Raw genomic sequence first — 18,413 nt, 5'->3', positions numbered from 1 at the left:
CTGGCTAAATAGCTATGGGGAGAGCACATTTTTTTTTTATATTGTTACATCAATGTATTTTTAGTTGTGTGCTTCCTGTGTCTGATATTATATGTAAATTAATTGATGTACAAAGTCTGATTACCTTTTACTAAAGTAAGCATTGTATAGATTTTGCCACTTGCTTTACTCAAACTTGACTCGTACTTTTTTTTTCAGAAATCATTACGTTCCAATATGCAAATAAAATGTTAGTGTTTTTGAAATCAATCGAATATTGAATTCTATGGAACTAGTATGAATTTGTGATCAGATACGAACATTCAACTTACTGTTCTTTCTTTAAGTTAGTCACTTGCTTATATCACACCAATGACTCTCATGTATTGTTAAATATTTGCCAGAAAATTTGTTAAAACTTGAAAACTTACTTCAAATGATTTTGATGTGTATGACCTGTCATGCATCGGATACTTAATTAGAGCGATTGCAAAAGATGCATGTTTACAACTTTGATTCAATGACTTACCTGAAAAGTGTATCACTGGTTCTGAAAAGTGTATCACTGGAAATATCAATTAACTGACATTTGATACAACAAAGTGCGGATGAATAATGAAACTGATCAACAAAAAAGAACCACAACAAAGTGCTAATGAATATCAAGAAAATAAACAAAAACATCAAAACTACACAAGGCGTTTGGAAATACTGGGGTATTGGACAATTGTTTCCTCCATGTAACTACCACCAATGATCAGATCCTTTGTACTGGCCACAGACCTAAATCACTATCAGGTAATGCCAATATGTTCTTTTGTTCACCAATTGTTGATTTTGTATTTCTATCATCAATCAATTATTGAAATTTTTGTGTTATTACAAGTTTGCGTTGTAGTTATCTATTTACTGCTCAATACTGAACCAGTTCATATCAATTTCAGGAATAGAACAGACCAACCAATATGAAAATAAAACAAAACAGTAGTATGTAGACAGATTCCAGACACAGACAACAGTTTTCTAAGACGTAAGTTATTTTCCAAGCAATTACATTGCTTTCAGTAAACATGTATACATTGCAGACACATGCTAAATATGTGTTACAACCCTTTTTATTAAGTTTTTTATGTGTGAATCAAATTTATTTAAATGTTCCATTTGATATTTTTGCCAATTCAAACTTTTCTCTCATTACAGGTACATCCCTACACGCAATCCACATCAAATCACTCTTGGACTTGATCAATATTTATCCAGTTGTGTTCTGCAAGACCAAACAAGTCCTCGTGTCGGTTTCAATTCATCTCTAATTGTACAATGCAAACATTACTATTCTACATGTAGATCACAAAATTAAGTTTAGATTTGTGCTACACCATGTTATGAACAACAGCTGCAATATTTCATATATCACTGCTGTTGTATTTGAACAATAAGACCATGTGTTTTCATTATTTGGTCTCAATTTTTATTCAAGCTGGACTACAACAAAATGTTTCAGCTGTAATAATGCTGTTATTCATACCATTCACTTAAATTGTGTGCTTTATATTGTGTAGGTGTATATAAAAAGATTTCTTGAATATCTGTTTAACTCAGTTAGTCACTTAGAATATTTGCAAATAAACCTCTGCCATTTGGAGTAAGACTTAAAACAAGAATGTGATAAAAGCACATGATTGATGTCATCAGCAACTCATGATTCTCAGCAAATTAATGTTGATTTATTGTAACAGGTAAGTATCTGAAAGTGGGGTCACTGGCATGGCAGTAAATGCCTGTAAACCCTTTCTTTCCATGTCATGTTGCTCAAATAGCTGAAGAACATTCTGAGTAATTTCATGATGATATATCAGGTGCTCATGGTCTAGTTCCATGGCATGCCTTCTATATTTTTTGGTGTGTCATTAAAAACGACTTAACTGATTTATAAAACTTTTTTAAACAACTTAAACTATATTGTCAATTTCATGCAAATTGACTCATATGTGCTCAGTGTGGCATTAGACAAGATGATAATATTCATATTGTGTTTATATGGGAAATTGAGCCATACACTTTCCATGAAGTATGTACATCATAGGTATAGTTCTGTACACCTATCATACAATCTTGTGCTAAATATGTCTATGAAACATCACATTATATCATTGTTCATTCACTAATTGCTAATTTTATTTTTAATTTTATTACATTATTTTAATGGTAAATAAATATTTATTTTGTATATAATAATATCATGGTTGTTTTTCCTATTAAACTCTTACCTTTGAAACCAATACGGACCATCATTTTCTTGTTGAATGTTTGTAAAACACAGACAATACTAAAGATTGTCAGTGCTCTATTGGATTCATTCATTGAAGTAATCTTATCATTCATCACAGTGGTCCATAATATCTCAAGCAAGTTTGAAATTCAAAGAAAACACTTCAAGGTCAATAATATTCTACAGAAAAATATATGTGAATCATTTTAATGTAATAGCAACAGGTGCCATACAACACACAAATTGCTTCAATACCTGCAATCTTTAGTATTTTGTGTGTTTTACTTCAATACTTCCTCGGAGATAGCGATAACAAACTTCAATTGTCAAAATCCAAGATGACTGCCTGTCGGCCATGTTGTTTTCCAACTGATCCCGAAATAAAAATAGGCATAACTAGACAGACAGCCATTATTGATACATTTTATATATAGGTTCCCCTTGTTTGAAAAGTACTGGAAGGATGTTTCTCATTTTACACAAATTAGTAAGACGAAGGGAAAAGTAGAGAAAAGTAGAGAAAAGATCAATCTGACATAGAACCTACAAAGATCTTTCAATGGTGGGCGCCAAGATCCCTCTGGGATCTCTTGTTCATTTAAACAACTTCTTTTCAATAACCAAGAGGCCCAGGGACTTGATATTGGGCCTGTAGCATCCTGGGCTGAAGGGCTACAAAGTTTTTTAAATGAATGAACTTGACCTTCATTCAAGGTCACATGGGTCAAATAGGCCATACTCTTCAAACGACTTCTCAATAAACAAGAGGCCCAGTGACTTGATATTGGGCCTGTAGCATGCGGGGGTGAAGGGCTACCAAGTTTGTTCAAATAAATGACCTTGACCTACATTCAAGGTCACAGGGGTGAAATCGGCTCAAATCTTTAAACAATAATTTTGCCATAGCCAATATATGAGAAATGTCCCTTCAGTACTTTCTGAGCATTAGCGATAACAATCTTCAATTGTCAAAATCCAAGATGGCTGCCTGTCAGCCATGTTGTTTTCATACTGGTCCCAAAATGCAAAATGCACATAATAAGGGACCAAGGGGAACCTACATATGAAATTTGCGAAAAATCCCTTCGGTACTTTCTGAGAAATAGCGATAACAAACTTCAATGGTCAAAATCAAAGATGGCTGCCTTTCGGCCATGTTGTTTTCCGACTGATCTCAAAATGCAATATGCATAACTAGGCACCAAGGGCAACCTACATATGAAATTTGCGAAAGATCCCTTCAGCACTTTCTGAGAAATAGCGATAACAAGAATTGTTTATGGACGGACTGACGGACCACGGACGCAGGGCGATTTGAATAGCCCACCATCTGATGATAGTGGGCTAAAAACAGTTAGTTAGATATTTTATTTTTTAAGCTTTTTCTGAAAAATAAGATCAAATTTTGTGAGCAAATGAAAGTTTGAATGCCTTTCATATTCAGTCCATTCAAAATTATAGAGAGCTTTATTACTTACCCTAATTCTGCCCAAAAATCAAAGCTTTACCATTTGATTTTTGGCTTTGATGTGTGTCAACCCAATGACTTGTTAAACGATAGAGGGCATAACAGACCACCCTGTTACATTCCAAACCTTAATGTATACATATGTCTTTCCTGACATAGAATCTGTAGCACGCATACAAGTAATGTCAACATATGGAGGCCACGTCTTTTAATGATCATTGCTGTTAATTAGTACGTTAAATACAATAATATATTACATGACTGATAGTGGATCAACGAATCTAGCAACAATATATCCCATATTCCCCAATCTCATTGTTCTTTTGCCATTACTTTTTACATTTTCTTCATAATAAAAATAGCTTCTATGTCCATGATTTGAAATACAAATAAAATGTATTATATTGTTAAAGCACTTCTATCGTAATTATAAAATTGTGTTTGACATACAGAGACTTTAAACACTGTTTTCACAATGAGAGATAGGGGAGTAGGTGTTGTTTAAATGTTTAAAAGTTTTTAAATGTTAAAGGTTAAAGGTGGTAAACAAATTCAGTGCACTTCCGATTGATTTGATCAATCAAATAGAAAAACAGATTTAAAAAAAAAATTGTACAATAAATTTTAACGAAATAAAGAATGTCAATATGGATATCGAAATGATTGGAATTTCAAGAACTACCAGAGTATGCCAAGCATTCAATATATGTAATTAAGTATTCATCTCATTTTGAGTATTAAAGGGACTAAATGGCTAGATTTTCACTTAAATGATATATAAAAAAGGGTATAAGATTTAAAATGATGTAAAAAGTTATGCACTTTATGTTAATTATAAATTTCAAAAGTGTCCATAACAATTTGTTTGAAAATAATGAAAAATATAAAATAAATATGAACAACCTAGCAACTATTTCATATTATTATCTTTGGATGTGTGTTAACAAATACCTATGCGTACCTATGCGCATGCGCGATGCGGAAAATTGTAAACATCATAACAAAGGTGGCGAACACCTGATCTAAGTGGAGGGGTTCTGAATCAGTTTTAACCGAGAGCACGAAGAAACGAAGAAGCGAGAACGTGATTTTAACTTCACAAAGACGAGCTCTTATCTTAGGGACAGAGCAAGCAGATGGCATCAGTTAAAAAAGACCGAAGGGATTAAAACAGACCCTCAGTTGGCCAAGCTAGTGCTTGACAGGTTAGTTGACAGCACTGGACTTCGATGTTTCGTAGATCAACTGTCGTGTACGCCCAGGAGATGACTTGAATGATACATAATAATAATAAATGGTAACAACTGATATCGAGATTAAGCTTAATAAAGGTCACGAAGTGTTAACACGGCATGAATCGCTTGGTATTGGCTTCCACAAGTCCGAAATGGGAATACAAATGGGTGTCCTGTGAGGGTTTTTGCACGCCCCGCAATTCGTTAAGTGATATATTTAAATATTTTTTTTTCTGTATCATACAGATAAACATCGAACCGATTAATATGCGAAATTTTACTTTGATTGGACGTGTGCATATTATGCATTTTTAACGACATATTTACGGTGCAGTGCACATGCGAGTGTCCTGTGAGGTTTTCGCACGCCCCGCAATTCATTCAACGATGTTTTAAAATTATTTTTTCTGTATCATACAGATGAATAATGAACCTATTACTTAACATGCAAAATTTGACTTCGATTGGACGGGTGCATAACATGTTAATGTAACGGCGAAGACGAAGTAACGGTGCCATACATATGCGAGTGTCCTGCGAGGAATGCGACCTGTGAAGAATGAGTGTCCTGTGAGTGTTTTTGCACGCCCCGCAATTCATAAATGATATTTTCAAATCATTTTTATGGGAGGCGTGTCTCACATTATAGCATCAGCTAGGATTGGCTTTCATTGCGGAACCAATCGTTTGGTACCTCAAGCTGCTATCTCCGTAATCACAGTAGGCAACTCGTACATACCGACACAATACACAACCCATTTATCTCGATAGTACAGTAATCACAGTAATCACAGTATGACATCGATGTAAGCCTTAAAAGGCTTGTGTGATGTATTATCGCCATGTCATTACAGAATGAGGTTTGTCAAATAGAAGGTTAGCGACTTCGGATTGGTTGTTTCTTCACTAAATAGATATACATAAATTATGGTAATGCACATTATGTACACTTAAAATAATGTGCACTTATTTACACATACTATTTACACTTGATATATATGAATCTTGACAATTCCTGGTGTAGAACTTTTCTTTGAATTAAAAACACAATTTCACACATTTCAGTCATTTGTTCTAGTAAGAAAAATCAAGCTGATTGATAAAATAATTTCAAAGGCGGCACTGCAATCACTTTATAAGAATGAAGGTATAAACTTCCGTGGATGGTCCTTCCAATGTTTGTTCAATCTATCCTTGAAGCAATTGGCACTGGGGGCTGAAACTACATATTCAGGTACAGCATTCCATGGCTTTATAACTCGGTTGCTGAAATAACTGGACACAAGAGGTTTCTTACAGGGTCTCTTGAACAACTTTTTCGAATGACCTCACGTTGCTCTATAGTCACATAGGGTAAATAATTTTTCCCGGTCCAGAACATCAATATTGTTCAGAATTTTGAACACTTGCAGCATGTCGGCACTTTCGCGACGGTATTCTAGAGTTGGAAAAAAAGTGCCAACAGCCTCTCTGGATATGATTTGTCTCGAAGTGATATTACACGTTTGGTAGATCGACGCTGAATGCTCTCAATTGCTATTTTGTCTTTAACATAGAGTGGTGACCAGATTACAGAAGCATATTCCAGGTGCGGTCTGACAAGGGATCTGTAGAGTCTTACAAAGATATCTTGGCTCATGTAGGTAAAACTTCTGAATATTATTCCAACTATCTGATTGGCCTTGTTAGCGGTTTTCTGTATGTGGGTGTTGAAATTGAGGTTCCTATCAATGTAGACACCTAGATCTTTTTCGCTGTCTACTTTCTCCAGGATATGATCAGTTCCGCTTTGATTTATTTTATAGCTCGTTAATTTTTCTCTGGGCCCCATTTCCATATATTTGCATTTCTCTGTATTCAGAGACATTAGCCAATCTTCAGACCATCGACACATAATGTCAATATTGCTTTGTAGATGATCCCTTTCTTCTTGGGTAGAGTTTCTGCTGTACAGCTTGGCATCATCTGCAAACAATTTTGTTGTACAGTTTAACATCTCGGGTAGATCGTTGATATAAATCAGGAACACTATCGGCCCAATAACGGTTCCCTGGGGGACTCCGCTGAGGACTGGGAGGCTATTGGAGATCGCACCATGGATTACTACCTGCTGGGATAGTCCTGTGAGGTATTCTTTGATCCATCTCAAAACTCAAAACTCGAAGTCTATGACAAACTTAATCAAAGGCCTTGCTGAAATCCATGTAAATAATGTCGAGATTGTTTCCTTCATGCAGATGCACTGACCAGTCCTCGATTGATTCCAAAAGTTGGGTGGTACATGATCTACCAGGTCTAAACCCATGCTGGTCTTTTGAGAAAAACTTGTGATTTTCCATATGGTCAAGCAATTTATCTCTTATGATCCTTTGCATTGGTTTACATGGCACTGATGTTAGACTTATTAGCCTATAATTGCTAGGATCATTGTGTGGACCTTTCTTGTGGATTGGCGTTACATGTGCATGCTTCCAATTGTCAGGAATTTTGCCTTCGTCCATGGATTTGTTAAAGAGTGATGCTAGTGGCTCCTTAAGCTCCTCAGCAGTTTCAGTAATAAATTTTGGGTGCAACTTATCCGGCCCTGCGGCTTTGTTTGGCTTTAATCTTTTAATTGCCTTTAGAATTTCGTCACATGTGAATTCTACTGTTTCCAAGGATGTTGTATATCTTCTAACCCGGAGATCTGGATGGGCTACATTGTTATCTGCAACAAATACACTGGAGAAGAACTCTACCATGACATTTGCAGTCTCAATGTTGTTCTTTGTGAGCTCTCCATTAGGTCTTTTGACTTGTTGAATGGACGAATTTGTTTTTGTTTTAGATCTAACATGCTTCCAGAAGAGCTTGGGGTCTGTTGCTATTTTTTCAGCTAAATCTTTTTCAAACGTGTATTCAGATTTCCTGATGTTTTTGGTGGTCAAGTTCCTAGCCTCTTTGTACTGGTTCCAATTTTCAGGCGTATTGCAATGAAGATATTTTTGCCATGTCTGGTGTTTGTTCTTAATTGACTGACGGGCTTGTTGGTTCAAATTAGATTTTTTTGTTAGTGTTGGTCTTATGTAATGGTATATGTTGTTCAATAATTGTTATGAGAAGATCTATAAGACTGCACCAAGTGTCATTCACATCCGTTATTTGTTCCAATTCATCCCAGTCAATCGCTCGAATCTCTTCCCGGATGGCAGAATAATCGCCCTTGTAGAAATTTCTGCGTTTTGTATGCTCAGTGTTTATAGGCTGATTCACATAACACACATAGTCAAAGACTATGGACACATGGTCACTGGAACCCAGACTTTCACCATACTCCAGATCATCTATCATACTTTCTTCGTTGGTGAAGATCAGGTCAAGGACATATGGCCTTTGGTCTTGCCGAAACCTTGTTGGGTTATGAATGTGCTGGTACCAGAAATTATCTTGGACGGTTTCCAAAAACTTTGCTGCAGGATGATTAGTTCCCACTGTAGACACAGGAGTAGCCCAATTTATTTCTTTATAATTAAAGTCTCCAGCTATAAGCTTGTGTGTGAAGGTTGTTGTTTCAATTTCCAAAAGTAGGTTGTTGAGTTTTTTATTGTTGTCTTCATTGCTGTTTGGGCTTCGATAAAGACAGCAGAGTAGGAGCTTGTCTTTCCTTTGAAGTTGGATGATACATGAAACATACTCCTTGTACATGGTGTCAAAGTTCAAAGTATCCACCGTCATGCCAGTTTTGTGGTATATTGCAACTCCCCTGTGTTGGCTAGTTGGTCCGAATATGGCTTCATACCCATTAAGCTGGTAGTTCTGTACTGTGAAATTGTAGTTGGCTGTTTTTGGCAGTATTTCCGTGAGACAGATAATGTCCGGATTACAACATTTGGTAGCTTCTAGGAGTTCAGCTTGTTTTGTCTTAGTCAGGACATCTACATTTGCATAAAAAAATTCAAGCTAGTTCCTCTAAAAGTTTCCTCAGAAGTAAAACAATCATCCTATGCCTGGTCAGTGCTCTGTTCCATAGCTTCGTTACTGTAGACGATGGTATGGTCGTCAGTGTCATTTAAGTCATCTACTAACATTGATTGGTCAAAATCGCTCATGGGTTGTCCTGTGAGGCTTGGAGTTTGTACAAATCTCGAATTATCTCTGGGTGCTATAGGACTTAGAATGTTGCTTCTAGCCGAGTGTCTTTGGAGTTTGCTTGCTGTCTGTTCGCTTGGGCCTACTGCAGGGAATTTGAAGGTGACTGGTCTTCCCCCAGACTGTTTTGTATCCCTATGCGTCCGTGACGGTGTTGAATTATACACCGGGTTAGCAAGAGAGGGTCCTGTAGCTGAACGATCCCCAAGCATTAAGAGTCCTCTCGAGTCAAACACCTGTTTTGGGACAGTCGCTGTTTTGTCGGGTCCTTGATGCTTATATGTTCGGTTTGACTCCCTGCCATCTCTTTTACTGTCACGTTCTCTTTTTCTTTCAAGTCGTTCATGACGCTGGAGTTTGGTCAGATCTCTTGTAAGTATCACTCCTTTGAGTGAGGGGTCTGCTTTATCTTTGATGTTGCGAGCATTTTCCAGTAATTGCTTCCGTTGTTTTTTGTCTCCAAGCACTGCAATAAGTGGCCTTGGATTGTTACCTGTTTGAGATGGTGTTCCTAAACGGAAGTGGGTAAAAATATCTAGTTTCTTCACTCCTAGGACTACAGCTAATGACTTCAGGTCTTTCTCATCTTCTGCTTTTCTCACTTGCGGGTCTCTACTCTTTTTTCCCTGTAGCCTAAATAATATAATGTTGTTTTCTTTGTTTCTCCTATCCTCGTGCTCTTTATTCCTAGAGTCAACTAGTCTGTTAATGTCTTGCTCTAAGTTTTGTTTATACACGTTGTTTACCTCTTCCTGAATGAGTGTTTTTGCATTCAACTCCATATCCGAGATCCTGTTTTCAAGACTTGTAACCCGTTGATCATTTGCTTTGCAATAGTCTTTGAGAGTGTTTTTAATCTCGATAAGTGGAGGCTGAGTTCTACTACATGATTTACATTCATAAAACATACCATGATTTGCAGGTTCTGTTTGCTGTAGAAATGTAAAGACCTGAAGGGGCAATTTGGTGCAGGCCATACAAAAAGTAATGTTACATGCCTTACACCTCACATACTGTTCAATTTCTTGCTCACATTTATCACAATAGTTTGTGTCCACATCTCTGTGACGTTTCCTAGAGTCACTACTGTTTGAATCACTGATGTCACTAGCGTTATCCATAATTAACTCTGCCATAATAATTCTGATTCGTTATTGATCAACAGAAACACAAAGACAAGACCTGTTCCTATTTCAGGTTTAGCGTAGAAATCTACACTTACCTGAGCAACTATTTGGGAATCCGGCTACAATGTACGACTGACAGTTTAATTCTATTGTTCATAAGTTATGTCGAACGCTGTACACATGCAATCACTACTGAGTAGTGTTCGTTACTACTCGTTACTCAGTCTTGGCTCGTGCGTCGCTCTTTTCGACCTGTGCAGGGTTTGGCGAGTGGCGCATGAGCGTACACAAGACGTACGTGTAGTAGGCTATACACGTGTGTGTATACTGCGCAGCAGCCGTAGGGGTCTTGGCTGGTTAACACCAGCGTACACAGGACGCGGTGCGCAGTGACACAGTTGTCTCCGGGGCAATTAGTACGACCTGCTCGTGCGTAGTTACCGTTAGGGTACACACTACTGTGCGGAAAATAACGCACCGGCAATAAATAAACCGTATATATTTATCATTAGGGCTCATGCGTCAGGCTAGACGCATGCATTGTAAATAAACGAATCTATGGTGGCTGATTTCTGCCATTTCGTTGTTTCGTTCTGGCGCCCCGACAGAACGATAATCTTCGTCTTTTCGCCCCCGATAATTAGCGTTATGGCGACGCGCCATAACGAAAAGACGCCACAACTCAACGCGAAATAACGAAAACGTGAAGCCGTTAATCAGCGGGTGTCGCATCAACGTTTGAGGGGAAATGGTTTAACTCGCTTGGCAGTGAGTGGAACGTTGATGGTTGCTTTAAAATCAGAGGCAGAGCAGACAAACACGTTCACCCTTCATCATTTTTATTCTTCACCGGAAGTAACAACAATAACTATAACGTATGTACAGACGAATCCGGAATCCGGTAGGGAGTTCCGGAATTACTAACATATATATTGAAAATTACAATAAATTTGACTCTGCACGACCAGTATTATTATGTGTATACACAACATCCCCCCACGCCAAATAAAAAAAATGGGAGTATTCCTTTTTTTTAAACACTGGTCAAGCAGAGGCTAATGATATATTTTAGTAAACTATGCATATGAAAATTGTCAATATCAATGCCAAAATAATGACTACATTTGATCTCATCAATCGAACAATTATAACTTGCAAATATAAATTCACCATCTGTCAGGTGAAAGTAGTACAAGGCTTGGTAAACCAACATTGAAATAAGCATATCTTCAAAATACAGATTGATACAGATTAATGCAACTAATGTCATTTAAATTCATCAGAGCATAAACCATGTGAGAACAGATGCATATCTATTATATAGAAATACAAGAAAATTGAGTAGTTTAAATGCAACCACATACACCTCTCATATAATCACCTGTGCACAAGGTACAAACACTCACAGATACAATTGTTAGCAAATAATCAAGTCAATTCATTATATTTCATTATGAACAGTTTGTAGAACCAATAAGATGCAACCTGTCTGTCTCAAATATCATCCACAATTCAAAACAGCAGAAAATATCATTGGTGTAGATTAAGCATATTTGGTTAGTTAAGTATACTTGGTAATCTCAAATAATCAGTCAATAAACTCATGTCAACTCATTAAAGGCACATTCTATCTAGGTGCAGGCAAATTAAAGGGACACAAATATTTCATGACAAGAAACTCTGTTAAAGTCAAACAATCAAAATTGAATGTTGGCAAAACATATACATGGGAGATAATTCTATAAGCATATTATGTGGCATTAATAGATGTGACAAGTTATCAGAAAAAATCAAAAATACACAACTGATAAACTATGCAGGTAACAATTATTTCTGTTGTCTCAAAAAATAATGCAACCGGAGATGTAACCCATGATTATTAACAAATTAATATAAAATTAATTTGATTCAGCATGGCAAATTTAAACACAAGTGAAAAATAAGGGCAAGTGTAAACAATTTGTGTACCTAAATCTATGTACAAAGAGAAGGTCAGAAATTTGTTCATTCAATGCATTTTGGTTTCTTTGCGAGAACTGACCTTTGAGCGGCCTTGTTAAGGGAGTCAAAGTACACCCACATAGCCTTCTCGGACGGTTCACCTATAAACTGCACCAGATATTCACGATTAGATCCACTTCCACGCTGGGCAAGAACTCGACGTGTAAGATTACTGTCAGAATCAGTGACCGGTGACAGGGTTTGTGGAGGGGAATCAGTCTGTTCCTTCCCATCCACTGAATTGTCCTCAGCAGAAACACGGCCAGATGACAAAGTATCAGTCTGGGAGTCATCTTGAACCATGTTGGCTTGAACGCCTACAGACACTTTGCAGGAAGTGATACACTTGAAGAAATTGGATGGTGTGGGAGCGCGAACATGTGCTATCTTGAGACGATTTACATGTACAGGTCGATCAAGTTGTTTCCTCGTAGTGGGATCCTGTAACGTCATTAAGTGATCAGAATCTGCTCTCAGTATCACAAAAGGTCCTTTGTATATATTCTGAAGTTTCTGACCAGTACCCAAAGGTTCATGTCTCATATAAACATAATCTCCAACATGAAAGTCCTGTCCTTGTCTTTTGACATTCGCCACCTCAACCATTTTAGACTGGGAATGGAGTATGTGTTCCTTCATGTCCTCACGAATGACTTCAAGCCGAAGGCGGATTTGGTTAATATAAGCATGCATGTCCTTTGGTACACTTTTCAGGTCCGGCAATAAAACTGACAATGGAAAAGATGGTCGGTCACCGAAAACAACTTCAAAAGGTGAATACCCAGAACTGCTGTTCACAGATGCATTCATTGAAAACATGACTGCAGGAAGAATCTCCTCCCAGTTGTTTCGCTTGCTGTTCATGTAAGGTGTGAGCTTAGTGGCCAATACACGATGAGTTCGTTCACAGGCGCCCATACAATGATGCGCGTAACTTGGGGTAAAGTTTTGTTGAACATTCAAGAGACGACAAGTTTCCTGCGTAGCTTTGGCAATAAATTCAGATCCTTGATCCGAAACGAGTGTTACATATACCAAACATACAGACTAGCTGGAAGATAGCTTCCCCGACGGAAAGGGCATCACTAGTAGCGATAGGCACTGCAAACACGTATTTGGAAAACAAGTCTATAGCAGTGAATATATACGACTTGCCTGAGGCAGTAATGGGCAAAGGTCCATAGAGGTCTACTTCCCAAACCTCAAATGGCCGGTGTGGTGTCGGAAACGCAGTGATGGCATGTCCGTGTGGTACAGACGGCACTTTCCTTTTTTGGCAATCTGGGCAATAACGTACGTAGTCCGACACAATGGTTGATAAGCCTGGGAAAAAATAATGCTCACGGATACGATCCATGGTCTCCTGTATTCCACAATGTCCACTAATAACAGAGTCGTGGTAACTTTGTAGGACAGTAGGTACTAAAGTGGTGGGTAAAGCCAACTGATAATGTTTTAGTGACATCAAACGTTTTGACTTTGCTACACGCGAATGAAAAAGCATCCGGTTGATCAAAACATAATCTGCACTTTCGAGAATGAGTTTCCTTGCAGCTTTCTGAGAATTGGGTAGTTGCCCTTGGGTTAAATAGTCAATCATTGGTTGGAAGGTATCATCCTGATGTTGCATCTTGATAACATCCGCAACCCCTATATTAGACACTTTGAAGAAATCACTCTGAGATTCTAAACCGTAGGTGGCTGCTTCATTAGTAGAATCTGAGGTGCTGTACATGTTCATACCGATTCGCTGGTAGGGCTCAGGTAGTAAAATGTCCGACAGTGTGTCATCAGGTGGTACTGGAGAATCCATAAGAGAAACCATACCGTCATTTTCAGTGAAAGTGCTAGAATCAATGTCTTTGTCTTGTATGTAAGGGTTTACTTTAATGTCTGAATCAATATCCGTAGACACAAGAGTTGTAGCACCAGTACTGTCCACATCAGTAAGAACAAAATAAGCGTCGTCCGCAGGAGAAACGGTAGTATCCTGTGCAACAGTATCTACTACACTGTCTAGTATTGCTTGTGTAATGTCTGCTTCAATCCTATTCAAGCTTTCGGTCACTAAAATGTCCAAACAGCTGTCCTCTGCTGGTGCGAACAGATGATCCACATGGTCAAGGGTAGATAACTCCTCCGCACTATGAGGAGAAATGGGATCAGTCACAGGTCCCTGAAAGGAGACCTTATCAGAAACACCGGGCGTGCAATCAGGTAAGCATGAGGCTTTTGTTGGTGGTGTATACGTAGCAGTATGAGAATTGGGTGACTTTCGTTTATGAACAGCCATGATTCGCTTTTTCCTTTGTGGTACACCCTTGACAGCAATATCACCATCCTCAGTGTCCGCATCATAAGCATCACTACAAACAATGTCTGACCGTAAGACAGAGGAGGGAATCATACACATGTTATTCACAATAATGTCATTGTCACTACTATCAGAATGAATGAGAGAACTTAATTTCTGTCCATTAGGGAGGGTGACCCCAACAGCATGAGCATCCTCGATGAAAGGAAAATTCAAATCCTCCTCCACTGGACTGGAATCTATAACACCATGAGGATAAGGGTGGCATCGCGATAACGCGTCAGGCACTACCATCTGGCGAGCGGGTTTGTATTCAATACTAATGTCAAATTGCTGAAGGATGGCGAGCCATCGTTCATAGATCGCCCCACGAAGCTGCTTCTGGAATAAAGGCTGTAAAGCTTGGTGGTCACACTCGACTACAAAATGTCTACCACGTAGATAATGCGCGCAATCCAAAACACTGTACACCATGCCCAATAATTTTAATTTTGTTGGTCCATACGTCTGTTGATAAGTATTCAAACCTTTGGAGCCAAATCTGACTACTCGATGTACGGCATCTGGATGAATTTGATATAGCATATAGCCAATGCCCCGACAAGATGTGTCCACTGCTACACGAAATTTGATATCATAGCGAGGAAATGCTAATGCTTCCGACTCCAAAAGCGCCGTTTTAAGTTTCTGAAATGCGCGATCATGTTCTGAAGTCCAACAGAAACGAACACCTTTCTTCAACAGTTGGGTAAGTGGAAATGACGTTTCGCTAAACTGAGGTATAAATTTTCTGAACCAATTCATGAGACCCATCGCACGGCGTAACTCCTTCTGACTAGTAGGTGCAGGAAAGTTCTGAACAGCGTTCACACGGTCAGCAGGTGGACGGATACCATCACATGAAATTTCATGACCGAGAAAAGTACATGTTGACTTCGCGAACGAACACTTCTTGGGGCCTAGCTTCAGACCAGCTGCCCGAAGACGACTAAACACTTCCTCAATATCCGCAATGTGCTGATCGAAAGTGTGCGAGCAAATAAGAATATCGTCCAAATAACACAAGACTGATTTGAAGGTTAAACCGTGCAGTACTTTGTCCATAAGTAACTGGAAGCTGTTGGGAGATGTGCTCAACCCCATAGGTAGGCGTAAAAATTTGTAGCTACCAAAGCAAGTGTTGAATGCTGTATACTTTGAAGAGTCTTTCTCTATCCCCATCTGAAAAAAGCCAGAACTCATATCAATAGAGGTGATGTAATTTGGGTTTTGACGATCAAATGATTCAGTCAGTTCCTGAAGGTTTGGTATCGTGTAGCGAAATGGTTCAGTTTGTGAATTCAAGTAGCGAAAATCGCAACAGAATCTGTAAGATGACGATGGCTGAGTGGAGTTATCACCAGACTTCCGTTTTGAAACAAGCACAATAGGGCTAGATACTGGTACATCCTCCTTTTCATCAAGAGGTGCTATAATACCCTGGTTTAGGAGATTAGTCAATTGTACGCGCAAAACATCACGTTTGTCCGGAGATAGTCTATACGGTTTGTGATACTTAGGTTTGGCATCAGCTTTCAAGTTAATACGATGCTCCACCACTGTAGTAAACCCTACAGAAGGATTTTCATCCGTTACGAATACGTCACGATTCCTATACACACACCGTTTAAGACTGTTGAGTTGGTCTAGTGATAAATTGTCATTGTTCATATCAAAGTAAGAGATAAATTTCAAAAATGGTTTTGTATCACTTGGCTCTGTAACAACATTGTGTGTAGTACTACATACAGTATCATGTTCAACAAAACTATGATTAGTAGGGTCAATGTTATCTAAAAAGTCACAGACAACATTGTTGTCAACATCACTGGCAACATGACAGACTACATTTTGAGAACTGTTTGCTTTGACATTTGGAAAAACATGTGTGTCAAAATTCTTGGCAATATTATGTACAACATTATCCAAAACATCACAGACAACATTGCTGGCAACATCATCGGCAACATGACGGACTACTTTTGGAGAATTCTTTGTGTTAACAGTTGTGACATCATTTGTAGCAATATTACTGGCAACATTATGAACAACATGTTGAGAAGCACTGGTATTATCATCAGAAACAACATTAGAGGCAACATTCCTAGTAAAATTTTTGACAACATTGTTACAAACACCAGTGTTATTGTCAGTGATATCAAACTTTGTAACTACATCAGAGATAGGACATCTTTCCCAGTAAGAGGTAATGAAAAATTGTGAACATCAAAATCACAAGTCTCAGAAACAGCATTCTTTATACAGGTACCAGCAGACACATGTTTATGTACAAGATCATCATTGTAGGCATCATCTTTGTCAACATTGTAACCTACATCAGAGGTAACATTATTAAAAGACATATTGTTACATGTTGAAATACTAGCAAAAGTTTGTGTATTTTGAGGTATAACCTGATATGAGCTATCCAAAGCAACAAAATCAGCCAACACAGTATTTCGAGGTACCACAATACAGGTATTACTAGGGTTTAAAATCTTGATGGGAACTTTGCGCGATGGATAGATGGTGTTAACTGATTTTGCTACCAATAGGCCAGCTTTTGCAGATTTTTTACTTGGAGAACAAACCCCTTGTAATCCTATCATACTGCCCTTAGGGAGTTTACACATCACTATACACTCAGAATTAGGCCTAATCTCAAGAACAGATTTACTCCTAACTTTCAATTTTTTAGAACCTACAAGCATAGATCCAAAATCCAAAACAATATGCTGTTCATGCATAAAAGTAGTACCCAAAATAAGAGGATGTGATGTCTGCTGTAGAATATAAACATGTATTGTACACTTGCCATTAGGTAACTTGACCTTAACATTAGCAGAACCTTTGACCTGTACCTTGGAAGCATTGGCTAAGCCTATAGACACAGCATCACACAAATTGATACTACTTTTAGAAGAATGTGGTAATTGTTCAAACAAAGAATCAGACATGACATTAATACTACTACCACTGTCTAATAATGATGTAACATTGTGAGTTCCAATCTGTACAGGAAAGTACATGAATTGTCCCTGAGCCTTAAGCTTGTCTGTTTCAGAGTCTGATACAAAATCATCACCATCAGAACTGGTTTCCAATGAGGGTGTGTTGTCTCTATCTGTGTCGGAACTCTCATGTTGTGTGAAGCCGCGAACAGGTTCAGCACTACGATGTCGCGATCGATTTACTGACAGAGTCTTCCCGAGGGGACGCGACCTGCTACCCCCGGGAGCATAAAGTTTCCCGAAGTAACATGCATGCTCGACACATTAGGAGGTGGCAGAGTTGGTTGAAAGTTTTTCAAGCATGATGTGGCAATGTGTCCGAATTGACTACACAACTGACAACAGGTCTCAGGGTGAGGCACATCCTGTCCTGTCCACAGGCAATGGAATTGTCTATGTCCCTGGCCACCACACTTATAACATGCATATGCTGTAACGCGTGTCTCCTGACGATGATTACCAGGGTCCTTAGTATGAAGTAAAGTGGTAACTAGATCAGTTAACTTATCCACCTTGGCAGAGAGACCTTCCGTCCGAAACAGGGTATGTACAGGTTCCGGCTGGAGCTGTGAGATCGAGGGAGACCGTGTAGGTACAGGTTCCGGCTGGAGCTGTGACACCGAGGGGGTGGGTGTCCGATAGCCGTACACTTCGCCCATCTTCGCTGATGATAGAGCCGTGGTACTATCAACAGGATTCCCAGCTCTCACAAAGAAGGCAAGTCGGTCAGGCAGCGAAGAAATAAATTTAGTTAAAATTTCAATGTCACTTTTACCAATTCGTCTGCCTCTCTCAACAAGTCTAGCATGATAATCCTCCAACGGTTCATGAGGGCTAAG

General features: G+C 38.6%; 1 long non-coding RNA gene across 1 annotated transcript; it reads left to right on the top strand.

Annotated features, from left to right (window-relative positions):
• The first annotated feature begins 514 nt into the window (after positions 1-514).
• On the top strand, positions 515-2,152 carry LOC117339854. The gene is made up of 3 exons (XR_004535329.1): positions 515-777; positions 924-1,009; positions 1,180-2,152. It is a non-coding gene; the product is annotated as an uncharacterized LOC117339854 (long non-coding RNA).
• Positions 2,153-18,413: the final 16,261 nt, after the last annotated feature.

Source organism: Pecten maximus, chromosome 12, assembly GCF_902652985.1.
Source record: "Pecten maximus chromosome 12, xPecMax1.1, whole genome shotgun sequence".
NCBI lineage: Eukaryota > Metazoa > Mollusca > Bivalvia > Pectinida > Pectinidae > Pecten > Pecten maximus.
Note: the sequence above shows the minus strand (reverse complement) of the source record. Positions and strands in the feature narration are given on the sequence as shown.